The sequence below is a fragment of the Schistocerca nitens genome, chromosome 5, assembly GCF_023898315.1.
Source record: "Schistocerca nitens isolate TAMUIC-IGC-003100 chromosome 5, iqSchNite1.1, whole genome shotgun sequence".
Lineage (NCBI taxonomy): Eukaryota > Metazoa > Arthropoda > Insecta > Orthoptera > Acrididae > Schistocerca > Schistocerca nitens.
Window position 1 is genome coordinate 357329495 of NC_064618.1, and position 21030 is coordinate 357350524.

Below are 21030 nucleotides of genomic sequence, written 5' to 3' on the forward strand. Positions count from 1 at the left end.
GACATGCGACTCATTGCTCTACAGTACTAGCATCAAGCACATCAGTACGTAGCATCAACAGGTTAGGGTTCATCACGAACGTGGTTTTGCAGTCAGTGCAATGTTTACAAATGCGGAGTTGGCAGATGCCCATTTGATGTATGGATTAGCACGGGGCAATAGCCGTGGCGCGGTACGTATGTGTCGAGACAGATTTCCAGAACGAAGGTGTCCCGACAGGAAGACGTTCCAAACAATTGATCGGCGTCTAAGGGAGCACGGAACATTCCAGCCTATGACTCGCGACTGGGGAAGACCTAGAACGACGAGGACACCTGCAATGGACGAGGCAATTCTTCGTGCAGTTAACGATAACCCTAACGTCAGCAGTGAGAGAAGTTGCTGCTGTACAAGGTAACGTTGACCACGTCACTGTATGGAGAGTGCTACGGGAGAACCAGTTGTTTCCGTACCATGTACAGCGTGTGCAGGCACTATCAGCAGCTGATTGGCCTCCACGGGTACACTTATGCGAATGGTTCATCCAACAATGTGTCAATCCTCATTTCAGTGCAAGTGTTCTCTTTACGGATGAGGCTTCATTCCAACGTGATCAAATTGTAAATTTTCACAATCAACACGTGTGGGCTGACGAGAATCCGCACGCAATTGTGCAATCACGTCATCAACACAGATTTTCTGTGAACGTTTGGACAGGCATTGTTGGTGATGTCTTGATTGGGCCCCATGTTCTTCCAACTACGCTCAATGGAGCACGTTATCATGATTTCATACGGGATACTCTACCTTTGCTGCTAGAACATGTGCCTTTACAAGTACGAGACAACATGTGGTTCATGCACGATGGAGCTCCTGCACATTTCAGTCGAAGTATTCGCACGCTTCTCAACAACAGACTCGGTGACCGGTGGATTGGTAGAGGCGGACCAATTCCATGGCCTCCACGCTCTCCTGACCTCAACCCTCTTGACTTTCATTTATGGGGGCATTTGAAAGCTCTTGTCTACGCAGCTCCGGTACCAAATGTAAAGACTCTTCGTGCTCGTATTGTGGACGGCTGTGATACAATACGCCATTCTCCAGGGCTGCATCAGCGCATCAGGGATTCCATGCGACGGAGGGTGGATGCATGTATCCTCGCTAACGGAGGACATTTTGAACATTTCCTGTAACAAAGTGTTTGGAGTCACGCTGGTACGTTCTGTTGCTGTGTGTTTCCATTCCATGATTAATGTGATTTGAAGAGAAGTAATAAAATGAGCTCGAATATGGAAAGTAAGCGTTTCCGGACACATGCCCACATAACATATTTTCTTTCTTTGTGTGCGAGGAATGTTTCCTGAAAGTTTGGCCGTACCTTTTTGTAACACCCTGTATTACCGGCCACTGGTGAGACATTGAAAATAAAAAAAGGAAAAATCATTTGACAAATCAAATAAACAATCTCTTATTTAGTTACTACGACAGACCATATGCACTAATATGATACTATTAATTAGAGGTCTGTGAGGATGGGGATAACGGCGGTAATAGCTAATTTGTCGATAAAAGGTTGCGCAGATGCGGATATCCCTACTGGCAGTTGCTTCGCGGACAAAATAATGTGCAGATGATAGTTTCTACAATAACAGTTACTTTGCAGATAAAAGATCAAAGGATGTGCAGATACGGATATGTTCAGTAATAGTTATTTTGTGGTTACAAGCATACTCGAATGTAGATATCTGCGGATATCTTTGCGGTTAAAAGTTAAAAGACAGTGTCAGTTTATTACAAGTTTTTAGTCGAATTGTGTAACTTGCGACTACTGAAAGCGATTGCATGAAAAGCGGCACCAAACAGCTGATATAAGGATAAATGAAAACCTGCAGTCTGCAGGCATTCTTGAAATGTTCACAACGTCCAGGTCCAGACGAAAACTGTTTCCGTCCATATAAAAGGTGGGCAAAAATATGGAAACACTAAAAACGCAACATATTACCTCAGCTAGTACGATGCAGGAAAACCGTTGGCATTCTAAACAGCTTCCAGTCATCTGAGAATGGATAAACACGGGCTCTGTACGATATTCAGGCGAGCCTTCTATTATTCTTCCTGGAAATTGGTGGCAACTTAAGGGAACGATGATGGAGGAGGATAGCGATGGCGCAGGTCGCAAATGCTCAGTAATATTGAGACCTGGTGACTGTGGCGGCCAGGGTTGATGTGATAATTCATCCTCATGCTCACAAAACCAATCCTAGACGATGCAAACTAGTTGTAGTAGTAGTAGCTTTATTCATCCGTAGATCTCTTTTTACAAGGATATATGACATGTCAAAGTATTTACAAGTTTAGACCAATTTAAAGTAAGCTAATTCATATACACACATATTTACAGACTTCTAATTAGACACAATCATTAGATTTACTGCTGGTATACAATACTTTTTTTACAAATAACTTATTAAAATAATGTAATGCCACACTGTTCACTAATATCTCACTATCAGTCACTGCACACAGTGTACACACATTGTTTTGTAACACTACACACACACACACACACACACACACACACACACACACACACACACGCTCTGGTGATCTCTGGGCCATTTTCTGTACCGCAACTTCCCATTCGCTATCCTGAAAAATTGAGTCAGCATCCCTCTATGAGTAAGATGCTCAGCTCAGAAAGAAGAAGAGATGTTAGTATTGTGTTACGCAAAGTATTTCTAAAAAGGAAAAATAAACATAAACCGACCGAGCGAGGTGGCGCAGTGGTTAGACACTGGACTCGCATTCGGGAGAACGACGGTTCAATCCCGCGTCCGGCCATCCTGACTTAGGTTTTCCGTGATTTCCCTAAATCAGTCCAGGCAAATGCCGGGATGGTTCCTCTGAAAGGGCACGGCCGACTTCCTTCCCCATCCTTCCCTAACTCGATGAGACCGATGACCACGCTGTCTGGTCTCCTTCCCCAAAAACAACCAACCAACCAAACATAAACTCAAGGTGTTATGTGGAATGTTGAATGTTTTATAATCATTATTATTATCATTATTATTATTTAATTATATAACATTTTTCATCAAACCCGTACTCTGTTTTATCTAAGTAACTTTCAATGTATAAAATGTACTGATAACAGGTACTTTTTAGCTGCCTTTTTAAATAAGTGTATTTTTGCAATTTCTTTAATCTCTTTTCGTAATTTATTGTATAGTTTTATTCCTTGGTAGAAAATGCTGTTTTGAGTTTTATGTTTATTTTTTCTTGGTAAATGTGAGTTGAGTCTATCTCTTGTTGCATGGTCATTGACAGAGCTGTTTGTGAAGTAATTACCAATGTTATTTTTGATGTGCAAAACTGACTGTTAAATGTATTCACATGAAGCAATTAAAATCCCCAGTGTTTTGAACAGATCTTTACAATGAGCTCGACTACTATTTTTGGTTATCATTCTTATGGCTCTTTTCTGGAGTTTGAAAACTGTGTTCATAGTTTGTGCGTTTGTTCCCCAAAAAAGAATGCCATAGCTTAGAAGTGAGTGTACATATGAATAATATGTAACTGAAAGACACTGCATTTTACAAACTCTCTAGGCTTCGAACACAGCGCCAGAATTGGGGAACAAACATTTTGCCATGAGATGACCCTGATCACCTAAACTGGTTACGTAATACTTGGCGGTAACGCAACCTTGCAGAATAACTAAGGGGCTCATGGAATGTCGCGATATGGCTGTCAAAATCATCACTGAACCCGTAGAGGATTTCACTGCTAGGACATAAACTCGGCCGGAAGTTGGAAACATCGCGAAGCAACACACATCTGGCCAAGTGACTTTCTTCCATTGCTCCATAGCCTAGATTTTATGGCTTCGGCATCACGTTTCCCTGTTATACGGGTATTTTAATCACTGAGCACGATCGCTCAGCATTCGCTTCCGCCCGCGTTGTCGCTTAACGGATGATGGTACAAATGGCTCTGAGCACTATGGGATTTAACTTCTAAGGTCATCAGTCCCCTAGAACTTAGAACTACTTAAACCTAACTAAACTAAGGACATCACACACATCCACACCCGAGGTAGGATTCGAACCTGCGACCGTAACGATCGCACGGTTCCAGACTGTAGCGCCTAGAACCGCTCGGCCACTCCGGCCGGCGCCTAACGGATGATGTTTTTCCGCTTTCTCTGTATGCGGTATAAATCTTCGATAGGGTTTCTCTTGAAATACCAAAAACATCGGTTATCCTGTTTACGGAAACATCCTCCATATGTGCACCAACATTCTGCCCACGTCCTAATTCACAGAGCTCCGACATAATGCACTCACAACTACACAGACACTGTTCTGATTGGGACTGGTAACTTATTGAGGATATTGCACATGTTCCGTTCGAGGCCGAATACAGTAGCGCAACCTCCAGGGTCTGCTAGCATCTGCATTTATATTGAAGTATGCATTTCTCGCGGTGTTTTAATTTTCTGTCCTGCCCCTGTACCTCCTGGCTACGATCGCTTTACCCGCATCCGTGCAGAATATCGCTAAACTGGCTTGAATGTGCGTTGGCCTAGAGAAGCATACATACGTTCTCAACATTTGCAATAGCTAGTTACGGAGACATGTTCTTCTTCCTCTTAAATGCGCAACTTATTTGCGTCGTACCATCAGGTGCCTTACATCTGACTGAATCCCGTTTCTTTAGCAGTAACAGAACTCATTCATGGAATTACCGAAAGCAGCGACAAAGTGATACGTAAGCTGTTATAAGATAAGCTGTTATTGGAAACTGCGCTTCACATGCGTCATAAATAATGTTCCGTATTAAATCTGTCAATCTATCATGTTTCTGTTAACTATACTTAAAAGTACACAATTCAGTGCGTGTTACAGTGAAAAGTGTATAACGCTGACATGGTGTAGCACGTTCGTATGATACCGAACTATGTGACTAACACTATGCAACATGCGGAAAATAGTGACACGGGTTCATTTGACTTCCAAATGTCGCGGAAATTTTCCGCAGAAAATCTCAGAGAATCTGCATCAGTAATTACGACAGAACGTTACAATTTGTATGACGTAACTGAGAATAGGGCAAGCCATGTTGTGGATATGTTCGGCCTCCTCGTTCTTATTCTATGAAAAGTAAATTGCGAGGTCCGTCAGTACAATGTTAAAAAACAATCATGAAATTTCTTCTTACCAGAAGTCATTAAAAGTAAATAAGGAATATCACTCTTTGACGCCAAAGAAATAAGTTTAAATTATGTATGACTAACATCAAAATACACCGATGAGCCACGACATTATGATCACTGCCCAGTGCGAGATTCAATGTCATCTGGTGGCGGTGTGGGCACGTGTCACGTGGAGAAACCTATACAGGCTGTTCCACAAGTCAGTTACTCTACCTATTCGTTGTAGAGGGGAAAGTAATGAAAGTTCTAATAAGAAACCCATTTCCAGAAATGTACCGTTTGGATAGGAAATAAGCTTGAAGGTCGAATCACTTTCAAACTCCCGCTTCACATTACGGTACGTAATGGTACAGCTGCACAACGCGTGTATCGAGAACTTTAACCGTATCATCTCAGTCCATCACATACCATTTTCGTCCTACAACTCATACGTTCGCAATTAGGAGAACTGACTGAGGCGCTCCGTGGACGCGCGCTGTAGTCTGTGGACCGTGAGTGTCAAATCATGCGTCGCAGGTACAATGAACAGCAGGGTCGCCACGTGGAAGGAAGATTAGGGTCTAACGTCCCCATCGACATCGTCGTTATTAGAGACGGATGACAAACTCGGTTTGTTTCAAGGATGGGGAAGGAAATCGGCCGTCCCCTTTCAAAGGATTCATCCCGGCATTTGCCTGGAGCGATTTAGGGACATCACGGAAAACTTAAATCAGGATGGTCGGAAGCGGATTTGAACTGTCGTCCTCCCAAAGGCGACTACCAGTGTGTTAACCACTGGGCCACCTCAGCACGCGGAGCAGCTCCTGTAGAGCACGCAGGTCAGTGCACTTTGCCTCCTCTGTGTGCGTTCAATGAAGCCGGAGATTTAAAAGTGATCCGATCTTCAAACTTATTGCCGCGCGGGATTAGCCGAGCGGTCTGCCGCGCTGCAGTCATGTACTGTGCGGCTGGTCCCGGCGGAGGTTCGAGTCCTCCCTCGGACATTGGTGTGTGTGTTTGTCCTCAGGATAATTTAGGTTAAGTAGTGTGTAAACTTAGTGACTGATGACCATAGCAGTTAAGTCCCTTAAGATTTCACACACATTTGAACATTTCAAACTTATTTCACATCGAAGCGCTACATTTCTCGATATAGCTTCCTTATCAAAATTTTATATAATGGGTGTTCTCTGTACTCTCTAGCAGTATGTAATAGGAATTGTAAAACATCCTGTGTAAACAGAGGTGAGATGAATGAAGCATCGTTCTAGCACCAATACGGACTTCAAATGGGGGAATCCAGTGATATAAGCGACTTTATCAAAGGGCGCTGTTATGGTCCGGCACCTGGGAACGAGCGTCACGGAAATGGCAAAGCTGATTAGCTTTTCGGGAACTATAGTAATGAGCATCTAGGGATGGTGAAACCACAAGTTGGCAACGAACCGACTCCTCATCACAGAAGATGAAAGTCGGAGACTTCTGCGATCTGTAAGGCAGATAGGTAAATGTGACGACAGAGTACAATGCTAACGCAGTCACAAGGCTCTCTTCAGTATACCGTTCATGCACACTGTTGAAGGTGTGCAGCATACCAATCATTTGTTTTCCCGTGTTGACTCAACGACATTGCCAGTTACGATTGCAATGGCACGGGATGATCGACACTGGACCGTCGACCAATGGGAAAGTGTCACCTGGTCGGGTGGAAGACGTATTTCGTTACACCAGGTCGATAGACGTGTCCGGATACGCCGTTGCTCAGGCGAAACGCTGCTCGACACGTGCACCAAGCCACAGGTGCAGGCAGTAGTGGCAGCAATATTTTACTATGAGGAACGACCAAAAAGTTCCTGCTTCTGGGTATTGATGCAGGATATATGCATCATGGCGCGACTCCGATACGGGTACACAAGCACCGACTTGCAGGTAAGGGATTAGTATAGCATTAGTTTCTTTCCGACGTGAGTATGATAAATGTGGGCGTGAGCTATGGTGATATTCTTACCAAATGCTTCCAAACAGGGCCAACGTGCTGTTATTCTGTTCTTGGCTGCTGAAGGACAAACGCAGGTAGATATCGTTGTGGAATGGTACGCCAAGTTTCGTGCTGGTTGTAAATCGATACAAGATCCCTATAGCGCAAATGTGATGACGCAAAAGCTACACCCACTCGACTGGGGACTGATGGTCGCCTGAGGAGAGATCAGGACTATAGCACCCGATCTATAGTCCTGATCTCTTCCCAGGCAACCATCACGCCTACGGTTCCTTACAAAAGGCCTGGAAGGATAGACGGCTCCTGTCGGACGAGGATGTGCAGCAGGCAGTTACGGATCTCCTCGCGCAGGAGGACACGGCGTTTTACGAAAAAAGCACTCCGTCTTCAGGCCACAAGTGGCCCATCGGGACCATCCGACCGCCGTGTCATCCTCAGTTGAGGATGCAGGTAGTAGGGGCGTATGGTCATCACACCGCTCTCCCCGTCGTTACGATGGTTTTCTTTGACCGGAGCCGCTACTATTCGGTCGAGTAGCTCCTCAAGTGGCATCACGAGGCTGAGTGCACCCCGAAAAAATGGCAACAGCGCATGGCGGCCTGGATGGTCACCCATCCAAATGCCGGCCACGCCCGACAGCGCTTAACTTCGATGATCTCACGGGAACCGGTGTATCCACTGCGGCAAGGCCGTTGCCCGTTTTACGAAAAGGGTATCGTCAACCTGGTGCATCAGTGACATGTTTGCCCCAATGCTCAAGGCGATTTTGCGTGATTGCTGAACCGATTCTGAACTGTTAGGCCTTAGAACGGAAACTTTTTGATCTCCCCTTATACCTGGCGGTCAGACGCAGGCTGAGAAGCTTATAAGGGTGTTGCAGGGGAGGTTGTGCTGAGAAATAACTGTTAAGAAAAAGAATTCGCCACGCTGCGTCGTTTTCGAGTTATTTAACATTGAAGTTGGCCAGTAAGATCGTCGCGCGTGCTAATTCAAGCAGCCTGCCAGAGACGGTGTCGCAAACTTGTTCTTCGTTTGGTTTCCTCAAATCAAACAAACGTAGCTTTTGTTCATCTAGCTTAAATTTATTGCTTCTGAAAAAGGCTCACTTTAACTGTTAATGAGCTTTTGACTAAGTGGTAACCCACGGACCCACAGATGTGTGTGCATTACCGCATTTTAGCGCGTGCAAGCGCTTCAGTTTGCTCGCCCATGGTACTGATTGGCTAACTTTAATGATAAATAAATCGGAAATGGCGTGACCTATCGAGTTTTTTTCTTAACAGACCTTTTTCACCACAACCTACCTTGCAACGTCCTTACAAGCTTAACTTACTGTTTCTGACTACTACGAATATGGGGCATTCACCTGGACTTCCACGGGACTTGTGGTAGTTATCGAAGGCGCCATGACAGCTGTGAACTACGTTAGCATTTTTGCGGATGCTTGATGTCTTTCCCAGTGGAGATGTCATCTTCCAGCAGCATAACTCTCCACATCGCAAGGCTAAAATCCTGTTACCGTGGTTTAAGGAGCGTGATAGCGAACTTAGGTTGATCTCTTGTCCGCCCAGTTCTCCACATCTGAGCGTGACGGGACATGTCTAGGACGTTATCGGGCGGCAGTCCCGCGTCTACAAACCGCTAGTCCTTAATTTATCGGAATTGCGTGAAGTGTTCGTAAGACATCTAGTGCCACATACTTCCGGAAGCCAACCAAAGATTTGTCAAATCCATGCCATGGGAAATCGCTGCTGTTTTGCGTTCCACGCTTTTAAGCAGGAGGCCATATTGTTGTAGCTCCTCAGTGTATACGTTAGTTAATTCGCAGCAAAATTTCAAAGCCGAATGTGGACTACGAGTACAGCAGACAAAAATGAGTGTCATATGCAAGAGTATCGTCAAACATCGACTTACTAGAAGAGCTTTACGAAGCTCTAATATGCGCAGGTAAGGGAGAGGGTTAGGGACCTGCGGATTCGGAAGTATTTCTCTTATCTGCGCTGTGTAATCAATTCAGTGATAACGAAAGGACAGAAGGCATATAGAGAATTTGCTACAGGCTGCAGAAAATGATCAGACAGTGACGTGGTAGCAGAGTTGAGATGGGCTGCCACGGGATCGGCTTATGCAGCGAAGGCCGCACCGGCGTGCCGGTGGTTTCTTTCACTCCGCCGAGTCGCCACCGCAGCCAGTGCCGGCCTTGCACGATCGCGGCCCGCCTGGGTCTCCGCGAGGTTTCGGCGGCGTAAACAGCCGCGGCTGTGGCTGTGGGTACCGCACCCTGTCACCGTCGTAACCAAAGCAGCCTCGGCGGCAACACGCCGTCCTTTACGCGTTACACCAGCTTAGAGTCACTAGCCACGTGATCTGACAGGCGCTCATAATTAACATACTCTTACCAATACTACTGGACAAAAAAAGCTCTTTTAGTTTTCCATACATCAACGAAGGTTGCGCTGTGGTTAAGACTCGCAGACCTTAAGAGGGTCTCAGCCTATGGTTCAAATGGCTCTGAGCACTATGGGACTCAACATCTAAGGTCATCAGTCCCCTAGAACTTAGAACTACTTAAACCTAACTAACCTAAGGACATCACACACATACATGCCCGAGGCAGGATTCGAACCTGCGACCGTAGCGGTCACGCGGTTCCAAACTGAAGCGCCTAGAACCGCACGGCCACACCGGCCGGCCGGTCTCAGCCTATGCTTTTCCCATTCTTCCTCAACTGAAATAGCACTCCACCTCTTATGACCGCGGTATCAACTCTGAATTTTCTCAGTACAGTTTCTTTGTCTTTTCCATACTTCCCTACAGCCCGTAATTTGACTAACAAACAAACCACTTTAAAAGCTTTTACTTCTAAAACACGACATAGTTCGCCGCCAAGAGCTGCTAATACTGTTTTTTGTTACAATCGATTTCAACGTCAGATTATCATCAGGTATCTAAAGCCATTTAAAACGGAATGAAATTTTCACTCTGCAGCGGAGTGTGCGCTGATATGAAACTTGCTCGCAAAGGTCCCGAGTTCGAGTCTCGGTCCGACACACAGCTTTAATCTGTGAGGAAGTTTCGAATGAGCTCGCACTCTGCTGCAGATAAAAATTTCATTCTGTAAACATGCCCCAGGCTGTGGCTAAGCCAGACCTCCGCAATATCCGTTGTTACAGGAGTGCTAGCCTTGCAAGATTCGCGGGAGAACTTCTACGAAGTTTGGAAGGTAGGAGTGTAGGTACTGGCGGAAGTAGAGCTGTGGAGACGGGTCGTAAGTCGTGCTTAGTGGGTAGAGCCCTTGCCCGCGTAAGGCAAAGGTCCTGAATTCGAGTTTCGGTCGGGCACACAATTTTAATTTGCCAGGAAGTTTAATTTAAAACATTTTATTTGGTTTAAGACTCCTGATGATCTGAGCACTGAAACTCGTTGTAATAAAGAAGTATTTACACTGCCTGAAAAATAAGGTGAATCACCCAGAAGACATGCTCGGATGTCAATGTAACTTCATCAACGTACATACCATGTGTAAATGATTAGGTGTTTCAGTTCTCTGTGACAGATACTACGCTCACCAAAGTGATTAATTTTATTCTTGTTTATTGTTATTACTAGGTCGGATGGAGTATATAAGGGGCATGAACGGCATCTGATGTTGAATGATCACTGTGAAAATATGAAGATGTCGTGTCACTGCATGAGACAGCGTTATCAGCACGTGACTAAGTTTGAAAGGATCCTCATTGTGGGTCTCCATTTGGCCGGCTGATCGAATTGTGGGGTCTTCGGATACGACAGTGGTCCATGTTGGACTACACAGGAACGTGAGAGCAGCCGTAGTCACCTTCAAGGTTCCGGTCGATCACATCTCACCACCACAAGTGAGAATCGCCGCACTGCACACGTCATCCGAGAAAAAGTAATGGGCTGCCTGCAACACTCTGCGCCACCTCGCAGCGTCGGTCGGAGACTAGCAGCACCTGGGCTGGGGAATTACCGTCCCATGCATAGGCTGTCGCTAATGCCAAAACACAACTGCCGCACTTGAAGTGGTAACGTGGCCGGGAAGTATGGACTGCTGATAAATAACCTCGCATTCTGTTCAGCTATGAACTGTGGTTCTACACTATCCTGGAAGACCATCATCGGCGATCATGCCAGCGACCTGGGGAAAGGTGCCACTCTTTCAATGTTTTGGAGAGGCACAGCGGTGTTGGTCTTGGCTTCATAGTTGTGGAGTTCTTACAAGGGGACCTCCCCATCGCACCCCCCTCATATTTAGTTATAAGTTGGCACAGTGGATAGGCCTTGATAAACTGAAGACAGATCAACTGAGAAAACAGGAAGAAGTTGTGTGGAACTGTGAAAAAATAAGCAAAATATACAAACTGAGTAGTCCACGGGTCGCATAGGCAACATCATGGACAAAGTGAGCTCAGGAGCGTCGTGGTCCCGTGGTAGCGTGAGCAGCTGCTGAACGAGAGGTCCTTGGTTCAAGTCTTCCCTCGAGAGAAAATTTTATTTTCTTTATTTTTGCATAGTTATTATCTGTCCGTTCGTTCATTGACATCTTTGTTCACTGTAATAAGTTTAGTGTCTGTGTTTTGCGACCGCATCGCAAAACCGTGCGATTAGTAGACGAAAGGACGTGCCTCTCCAATGGGAACCGAAAACATTTGATCGCAAGGTCATAGGTCAACCGATTCCTCCACAGGAAAACACATCTGATATATTCTATACGACACTGGTGACGGCATGTGCGTCACATGACAGGAATATGTTGTCGACCCACCTAACTTGTACACTTGGCGAAGGGGTAAAAAGATTCTTCTACCTTGCCCGATTTAGGTTTTCTTGTGGATGTGATAATCACTCCCAAAAAAGTGATGAAAACATAAGAGTTTGTCACATAAACAGAAAATAAAAAATTAAATTTTTCACTCGATGGAAGATTTGAACCAAGGACCTTTCGGTCCGCAGCTGCTCACATTACCACGAGACAACGGCGCTCCTGCGTTCACAGTGTCCTTGACGTTGCCTATCTTCCCATGAACTACTCAGTTTGTATATTTTGCTTATTTTTTCACAGTTCCACACAACTTCTTCCTGTTTTCTCAACTGATCTGTTTTCAGTTTATCAAGGCCTATCCACTGTGCCAACTTACAACTAAATCTGCGGGGGGTGTGATGGGGAGGTTTCCTTGTTAGGTACGACTTCAGGTACGGTTGGTAGCGATTGAGGGAACTGACGGCACAACGATACATCGCGGTCATCCAGCGTCCTCGTGTTCTCATGCGACCGTATTTTTTCTCATGCGTCCATATAGTGATGCCATTTCTCAATACATGGCACGTATCTCTACGAACTGTCCGTGATGTTGACGCACTCCCGTTGCCAGCTAGATTCCCTGATCTGACCCCACAAAACATGTGTGGGACCATTTCGGACGTCAACTACACTGATCAGCAAGAATATTATGACTAACGACCTACTATCGATATCAGCCCACCGAGGCGATAACAGCGTCACCTGGCGAGGAAAGAATGCTAGTCAGGCACACGCACGGTGCATGTAATGTCAGTTAAGGGGCTGCCAGGGTGTAGAATGGGGAAGGCGCGCGATCTGCCTGAGTTTGACCGAGGGTAGATTGTGGTGACCCGGAGGCTCGGCACGAAAATTTCAGAAACTGCACGACATGTCGGATGTTCGAGGGATGCTATGGTGCGTGTCTTCACCACATGGCGACACCAAGGAAAAACCACGTCCAGATGTCGTGGGATTGGGTGGCACCACTCATTACAGATGTCGGACACCGTAGGCTGGGCAGGCTGGTAAAACAGGATAAGCGACAAATTGTGGCGGAACTAACGTCAGACTTTAATATTGGGCAGAATGCAAGTGTGTCTGAACGCACAGTGCACCGAACACTCCTAACGGTGGGCCTCTGCAACCGACGCCCTATGCATGTGCCAATGTTAACACGACAACCATGAGTGATATGTGCATCTGACCATTGGCACTGGACGTTGGCGCAGTGGCAGAGCGTTGCATGGCCTGTTGAACACCGATAGCTTCTTCATTATGCTGTTGCGAGTGCGCGAATCCTTCGGCTTCCAGGGGAACAGCTCCTTGACACCTGTACTGTGGGATGCAGGCAAGCTGGCGGCGGCTCCATTGTGATCTGGGAACATTCACACGGGCATCCATGGGTCATTGGAGTTCGTGCAAGGCCCCATGAGGGCCGAGGATTATCGCACACTGATTGCGGACCACGTACATCCCCTCATGATAAAGCTTCCTGACGGCAGTGGCATTTTTCAAGATAATGCACCATGTCACAATATCAAGAGTATGATGGAGTATTTCGAGGAATACAATGGTAATTGATATTCTGGCCCTCCAACTCGCCAGATCTGGGCCAGATCGGACACATCTGTGATGTGATTGAACGTGGCTTCCGAGTTCATCGCCCTCGTCCCGGGAATTAGGTGACTTGTGTGTGCAGATGTGGCGCCAGCTCCCTCCAGCGACCCACCAAGACCTCATTGCTTCCGTCCAACCGTTTCCCGTGCCAAAGGTGGACACGCTGACTATGATCCGGCTGATCAGTGTACGTCACAGTGACAGTATCCAGAATATCAAGGACCAGTTACAACTGTGGACCATCCTACCACAGAAGAGGATGCAGCTGCTTTATGACGTTCATCCCAACAGAATCAGTGCAAGCATTAGGGGCAGAGGGGGGCGCAAAATCATACTAATAAGTGGGCTCATACTACGAAATTCTTTATAAATTTGACTCGATATCGTAAACACTGAAATAACATCACACACCCTCTCGCCCGTGAATTTTCATTTCGTTTCCTCCTCCCCTTCTGGATGCTTCAATATTTTTTTCAGACAGTGTATTAGCAGCTTTTGGCAGCACGCTAAGAACCTTTTTGAATGCTCACGAGCCCTGGCGCACATCTTCACAAAACATATTGGGCTTTTACTTCTCTTAGTGATTCTTGTATCTGAGGTTTCCTTCAAATTACTTTCATAAAAATAATTGTCGCTACAATTAGAGAAAAAGAAAGAGCAACACAGAAATGATTTAGTGCGCTGCATCCGTATTGTTGTCCGATGAACAGCTTTCTCACGTAGCGTAACGCACGGAAAGCTAACTCGTTACACAAGAGGATAAGCCAAAACAGAAGCGAATTCAAGCGACGCATTAATGATCATTACTGAGTTTGCTGTACCGTTTAGCAGGCATTGCTGTTTTCCTCATTAATGTTGAACACATCCTCTTGTGCTCTGCCTCTCTTACAGAATACGCAAATAATTAGAATACGAGGACATTCAGATACAATCTAGATGACATGGTCAAAATGGCATGTTTGGGTACGCAAATGATTAGTATTTCAGCACAACTGCACAAAGTATGTCCGAGTTGCGCCTCTACATTCTTTATACAAGCAAAGGTTAAGCAGCCGGTTTCTCACTAAAAAATCGCATTTGAATGTTGGTTGTTCGTGAGAAAGCTTTTTTTATGCCACGTGAGAAGAGGGGAAACGTACCGGAATGCCACAGGTGTCAGGATTATGACGTGTCGAGACAAAAGTTTCCCCTGATTAGCATTTCAGCACAACTGCACAAAGTATGTACGAGTTGCGCCTCTACATTCTTTATACAAGCAAAGGTTAAGCAGCCGGTTTCTCACTAAAAAATCGCATTTGAATGTTGGTTGTTCGTGAGAAAGCTTTTTTTATGCCACGTGAGAAAAGCGGAAAAGTACCGGAATGCCACAGGTGTCAGGATCATGACGTGTCGAGACAAAAGTTTCCCGTTGACTGATATCGAACCTCTGACGGATTAAGCGAGAGCGGGACCCGTAGCCAATGCTAAGAAAAGGCCCTTGGTTTGTTTTAGGCCTCAGCGTTTAGTATATAAAAGAAAACGGCACTTTACAATCAAAATAAAAAAAAATTGTCCATTTAATTTTACTCCCAGATATTTTACAGAAGTAACTGCTACCAGTGTTTGTTACGCTATCATATAATCATACAATGAAAGATCCATCTTTCTATGTATTCGCAATACATTACATTTGTCTATGTTAAGGGTCAGTTGCCACTCCTTGCACCAAGTGCCTATCCGCTGCAGATCTTCCTGCATTTCGCTGCAATTTTCTAATGCTGCAACTTCTCTGTATACTACAGCATCATCCGCGAAAAGCCGCAAACTCTATCTGTCTGCTGCAAGCCCGTTCAAGTGGGAAGGCTCCCACACGAGCAGATGAAGAGTATACAGCATAGTTTTCAAATATTTTGGGTCCAGCACTCCCTGAACTGAGCATAAATGACTATACGTCCTTTCGCACATGACATCCGACTCGAAAGGTGAGTTAAATAAATTTAAGTGTCGAAAAAAGGAATAAGAGTAGTTAGTTCTTTGTGAATTATCGACTTTCCTCATTATAATCAACATTTAATGTTAACAGATCTTATCTTGCAACGAAGTCAATGAAAAGATGAACTTGAGTCTTCATCACTTCTTCAAATCTCTGCACAAGACTCGTAACTGCCATTCGAATATTATTCTCCACATTCATTTGAGATCTATATTTATAGTTGATGACTACTAATGCTGCAAGATCTACGTCACACAATTAGGTAACTATGCTTTCAGCGTGTAGGACTTTTGAAACAAATGACACACTGTGGTCGTTCTTGACTTCCAACAGTAGTGCACGTAAGACCGAACTTCAGGAAATTGTCGTCATATTTCCTGCATTTTTATGTCTTTATAAACGCAAGACACGTTTGAAATACCACGTTTTGTAACTATATTTAAAAATTTCTACATGCAGACGGGGAAACACAAATCACAGAAGACAATAATTACAAAACTAACCTACCAACTGATAGGCAACTGAAACGAAAACACACGAGTCGCTTAATACGATTCGACTGCCATCTAACACCTTGCCATGGTAACAGTACTTATTTGTCGGCCCGGTCGATATTCACTGCTAGCGCACACGTCCTTCCTTTACTTAGAAGCGAAAAGGACCATATTTTTAAGAAACCACCGAGATGCTGCGACTGCAAAGCCGTGTCACCCCTGCGGGCTGCGACGTGCAATTTGAAAATCGGTGGTGTAATGAGTTAAACGTAGAATTGAGTCCAGCGCCTGTCCAGAGGATGATCATTACCGGTACGTCAGTTTGTAATAAATTATTTGGCACACAATTTAAAGGGCAATATGTAAACCAAGCAACAAACCGAAGCGGGCTGGAAATGCTTAGGATAAGGATATGAAGTGTTCATCTTTCCCACTGATGTGAGTGTATTTTCCACCATTCCAGTATATTTTTTAAAAAATAACTATAATTAGAAAATGGTGCTCGACACGCAGTCACCAGACATCAGTACAGACGGATGCGCCATATTCATTATTAGCATCGCGATTGAACCGTTTTCTATAGCCTATTATGGTTCTTTAGCGTAATTTTGCATATATATATATATATATACACTCCTGGAAATTGAAATAAGAACACCGTGAATTCATTGTCCCAGGAAGGGGAAACTTTATTGACACATTCCTGGGGTCAGATACATCACATGATCACACTGACAGAACCACAGGCACATAGACACAGGCAACAGAGCATGCACAATGTCGGCACTAGTACAGTGTATATCCACCTTTCGCAGCAATGCAGGCTGCTATTCTCCCATGGAGACGATCGTAGAGATGCTGGATGTAGTCCTGTGGAACGGCTTGCCATGCCATTTCCACCTGACGCCTCAGTTGGACCAGCGTTCGTGCCGGACGTGCAGACCGCGTGAGATGACGCTTCATCCAGTCCCAAACATGCTCAATGGGGGACAGATCCGGAGATCTTGCTGGCCAGGGTAGTTGACTTACACCTTCTAGAGCACGTTGGGTGGCACGGGATACATGCGGACGTGCATTGTCCTGTTGGAACAGCAAGTTCCCTTGCCGGTCTAGGAATGGTAGAACGATGGGTTCGATGACGGTTTGGATGTACCGTGCACTATTCAGTGTGCCCTCGACGATCACCAGTGGTGTACGGCCAGTGTAGGAGATCGCTCCCCACACCATGATGCCGGGTGTTGGCCCTGTGTGCCTCGGTCGTATGCAGTCCTGATTGTGGCGCTCACCTGCACGGCGCCAAACACGCATACGACCATCATTGGCACCAAGGCAGAAGCGACTCTCATCGCTGAAGACGACACGTCTCCATTCGTCCCTCCATTCACGCCTGTCGCGACACCACTGGAGGCGGGCTGCACGATGTTGGGGCGTGAGCGGAAGACGGCCTAACGGTGTGCGGGACCGTAGCCCAGCTTCATGGAGACGGTTGCGAATGGTCCTCGCCGATACCCCAGGAGCAACAGTGTCCCTAATTTGCTGGGAAGTGGCGGTGCGGTCCCCTACGGCACTGCGTAGGATCCTACGGTCTTGGCGTGCATCCGTGCGTCGCTGCGGTCCGGTCCCAGGTCGACGGGCACGTGCACCTTCCGCCGACAACATCGATGTACTGTGGAGACCTCACGCCCCACGTGTTGAGCAATTCGGCGGTACGTCCACCCGGCCTCCCGCATGCCCACTATACGCCCTCGCTCAAAGTCCGTCAGCTGCACATACGGTTCACGTCCACGCTGTCGCGGCATGCTACTAGTGTTAAAGACTGCGATGGAGCTCCGTATGCCACGGCAAACTGGCTGACACTGACGGCGGCGGTGCACAAATGCTGCGCAGCTAGCGCCATTCGACGGCCAACACCGCGGTTCCTGGTGTGTCCGCTGTGCCGTGCGTGTGATCATTGCTTGTACAGCCCTCTCGCAGTGTCCGGAGCAAGTATGGTGGGTCTGACACACCGGTGTCAATATGTTCTTTTTTCCATTTCCAGGAGTGTATATATATATATATATATATATATATATATATATATATATATATATATATATATATATATAATAATCTTAACCTTAAAAGTACGGACAACCTAACATTTTAACAGGACTACTACCATGTTAACAAGAAAATTAAAGTAAATGAAGTGAGATGGGTCCACTAGCACATAAAGTGGTGGGAGAAGGATTCAATTGCCCAAAGAGGAAGCAGAATCGCGAGACAGGTTCGTTATTTTGTTTGCAGAATGTTGTACTGGAAGAAGAGCGTTGAGTTTATGAGGTATGGTTAATATTAAACAGTGTTTGTGTACAAACATTTATGAGCTCGTATGAGAAATTAGTCCGACATATATCTAACTGCGGCGTTCTTGAGTGTTAGAGCACTTATCAATCCACGCCAATGCATTTAATGCTGTTCGCTTTAATGTATACAAACTGGTGTCAATGAAAAGTGTTCTAAGTAAATCACTAACGCCAAATCACCTTCTCCCATTTCAGTACGACTTGCCTACTGCAAGTAGGAGCGGTCATTTTCCTGGTCCCGTGAGCTACTCACTACTCCTGAAAGTGTTTGAACATTCTGCCCATTCAGGCTGTAAGCCAGAGAAGAAAAATGCGAGCATTCTCATTGGCCGCAGAATTCCTCTGAATGTGTTGCTTCCCGTCGGAAGTTTTTTAATACTACACTGTCCACTCACATGAATGTGACCACCCGTGAAAATGCTGAGTAACCAACTTTTGCAGTGCTGTCCGCTGCGAGACGGGCAGGAAGAGAGTCACTGACATTCTGGAAGGTATCGACAGGGGTGTGCAGCCGTGCTGACTCCAGTGCTGCAGGTGCTGCAGCCAACTGCGCCAGGTTTCTAGGTTCAAGATCTGTGGTGCGAACAGCCCGATCGAGGTGGTCCCACAGACACTCGACTGGGTTTAAATCCGCGGAGTCTGGCGGCCAAAAGTGTACGGTAAACGCATTCTGATGCTCCCCGAACCAATGAAGTACACTGCGAACTGTGTGACAGGTTTCATTGTGCTGCACATAAATCCCATCGTGCCGAGGAAAAACAAACTGAATGGAGGGGTGGACACGCTCCCAAAGGACAGTGTGCCTTCCAGAATGACGAGATCATCCAGGGAATGCTACGAAAATATTTTCCAGACCGGGTGTTTGCATGGTGCAGGGTGTTTGCTTTAGGACGTTTCACGCCATACGCGCCAACGGCCATCTGTCCGCTGGAGCATAAAACGTGATTCAGATGAGAAGGCCGTCTGTCGCCTCTCAGTGGACGTCCGGTTGCGGTATTGATGTGTGAATTCCAGCGTGTGTCGCCGATGAACAGCAATTAGCGTGGATGGATGAACCAGCACCTGCTGCGGAGGTTCATACGCAGCACAGTCTTTGACGAGACACTGTTTGTAGTCTTTTGGTTCAACGGGGCGGTCAGTTACTGAACAGTTGCACACCTATTCGGTCATACACATCTCCGCAGCCGTCGTTCGCCCCTGTCATCTAAGGCCCTTGGTGCACCACAGTTGTTGGGTTGGGTTGGGTTGTTTTGGGGGAAGAGACCAAAAAGCGAGGTCATCGGTCTCATCGGATGAGGGAAGGATGGGGAAGGAAGTCGGCCATGCCCTTTCAAAGGAACCATCCCAGAATTTGCCTGGAGTGATTTAAGGAAATCACGGAAAACCTAAATCAGGATGGCCGGACGCGGGATTGAATCGTCGTCCTCCCGAATGCGAGTCCAGTGTGCTACCACTGCGCTTCCTCGCTCGGTACCACAGTTGTCTCGGCGCCTGGTTTGGATAGCGCCATTGTCTTAAGAACTTAACCGTTTCGAAAAAGCTTCCACCCTTTGGCCGAAAGCCCTGTTGGACGTCAGATAAATCGTTCCGTTTCCGCACTGCGACAACGACTGCATTGTTTTCCACGTTTTCCCTACAAGATTCATACACCCTCCACTACTAGCCCTTCCACGAGCCACTTGTGAATGGTTATTGCACATTGACGTCGAACATAGGTCGTGATCACATTAATGTGGTTGGACTGCGTATTTCCTACAGGTGCTGAGGAAAACACCTTGTGTCACGAGCTCTTAAGCTAGGCTACTAAGCTCTGATTTCAGCCCAGTTTAGAGAAAGACATGCCCGCCATCCCCAGGCTGGGCAAAGCTCGAATCCTACGCATCCTGATTGCCAGATCTTATGTGCCTAACAGTTCAAGAGGAGGGCCCTGCAACGTGGCTGGGAATGGTACAATACATTTGAAAACTGTGCAAAAAATATTCACAATGACTACCGTGAGTTTCAGGTGGTTCGTTTCTTACAAGACTGTTTTCTTGTGTAAGCTGAAGGTGGAGGGAAGAGAAAGGAAAGGAAAGGAAACGGAAGGATCTAATGATATCAGCTGCATCGGAACGTTAAGCGGAGTCAGCGGTGACAGGCGAAAATCTGTGCCGGAGCGGGACTCTAATCCTGCAGCTTCTGCTCTACAGGCAGGTGCGTTAACAACTGGCCTATCAGAACACTGGGTTTGTGGCAATTGCGCGGACGATCTCGGTACGCCCATCGGCCAGCCCACATTCCCAACTAGCACTACCTATCCACAGTCCCCGTCCTTCTCCTCCATCCTTGCTAATTTTAGATTCCCGCTGAAGGTCGGACGTATCTGTGCATCCGCACTGAAGATTGTGCACTCATTGCCCATGGAGGCGAATCAATTATACGAATGCGTGGTGTCCGTTCTCTCGGACATGTAAGCATGAGATCCCGGATTCGAGTCCCGGTTCGACACATATTTTCGCTTGTGGCCCTGAATGCGTATAAAGTCCCTATGCAGCTGATACCATTAGTTCTTTTCCTTTCCCTTCCGTTCTTTCCCTTTCTTTCTCCCTCCTCCATACTGAATTTACATAAGAGGTACTACAGTTGCTGA

The 21030-nt window shown here is 46.2% G+C and overlaps 1 protein-coding gene and 1 pseudogene across 1 annotated transcript in view; one reads left to right on the top strand and one right to left on the bottom strand.

Annotated features, from left to right (window-relative positions):
• LOC126259897 (GTP cyclohydrolase 1) overlaps positions 1-21030 on the top strand; it is a 519264-nt gene that overhangs the window by 217257 nt on the left and 280977 nt on the right. The gene's annotated exons all lie outside the window — the stretch shown is intronic.
• On the bottom strand, positions 7752-7869 carry LOC126261531 (5S ribosomal RNA; annotated as a pseudogene).